The sequence below is a fragment of the Cricetulus griseus genome (genome assembly GCF_003668045.3).
Source record: "Cricetulus griseus strain 17A/GY chromosome 1 unlocalized genomic scaffold, alternate assembly CriGri-PICRH-1.0 chr1_1, whole genome shotgun sequence".
Taxonomy (NCBI): domain Eukaryota; kingdom Metazoa; phylum Chordata; class Mammalia; order Rodentia; family Cricetidae; genus Cricetulus; species Cricetulus griseus.
The window spans coordinates 141,272,965-141,274,127 of NW_023276807.1; positions in this window are offsets into that span (position 1 = coordinate 141,272,965).

Below are 1,163 nucleotides of genomic sequence, written 5' to 3' on the forward strand. Positions count from 1 at the left end.
TCAGACGCTGGAAAGCAACAATATATATAACAACAACAAAAACCAAGACACCATAATGACAATTACCTCTATTTTTAGTGCACAAAAGCCTTTAAACTTTGAATTTGAGATGTCCTGGTAAATTTCACCCCTTAATTGATCAGATCAGTTCAAAACCACATTGCAATGAAAAGTGATTGGAAAACAGAGCCCAATTTCATTTTAGATGTTTCTAAACTGGTTCAAGCAGCTGGGTCCCATTTTGTGTGTATTTGTTCAAACAGGTTCTCAGTGTTCCAAACCAGCTCCAGCTGCATGTCCTAACTGTATTTCAGAACCTGTATGTCTTTTGTGGGGGAAACACTTTTGGAGAATGAATGTTGAAATCTCACTATTTTGTTTTGTTATTGTTTGTTTTTACTTTTTTATTTTCACATCTATGATATTGTTTACCTGAGTGTTCACCTTGGGAAACCATGATTGAGCATGTGCTCCAGTATGCCTTGCAGTCATGACTAGGACAGGCATGCCAGAGTCCCTCAAATGACTCTCAGATAGGCCAGCCTCCTTCCCAACATCACTTGTGTACAGCATGAGCTGTACAAATGTCTCTTTATATTGGGAGATTATTGTTTTGTTTTAAAAATTACTCCCACTAATGTTGGGCATGCTGGCACACACCCATAGTTCCAGCAATCAAGATTATAGTGCTTGGAAGAGTGAAGCAGAGTGTGTGTGTGTGTGTGTGTGTGTGTGCAGGTTCACACATAAAGGTAAAATGCTTTCAGTGAGAAGCCTCAGATAACTATGTAAAGAGGTCCCCAAAATCAAAAAGAAATGATTGTACTTAATCCTTGAGGTCCTAATCTCTCTCTCTCTCTCTCTCTCTCTCTCTCTCTCTCTCTCTCTCTTACACACACACATACAGAGATAGAGAGATAGAGAGAACAGACTGAGAGAGTGACAGAGAACATACACACAGAGAACAGACAGACACACAGAGAGAACAGACACACAATCAGAAAGAGAGAGAACAAGAGATACACACAGAGAACAGACAGTGAACGTGAGAGAGAACACACACACACAGAGAACAGATACACACACAGAAAGAGAGAGAGAGAAGAAGAGAATACAGAGAGAGAGAGAACAGACAGACACAGAACAGATACAGCCTCACACAG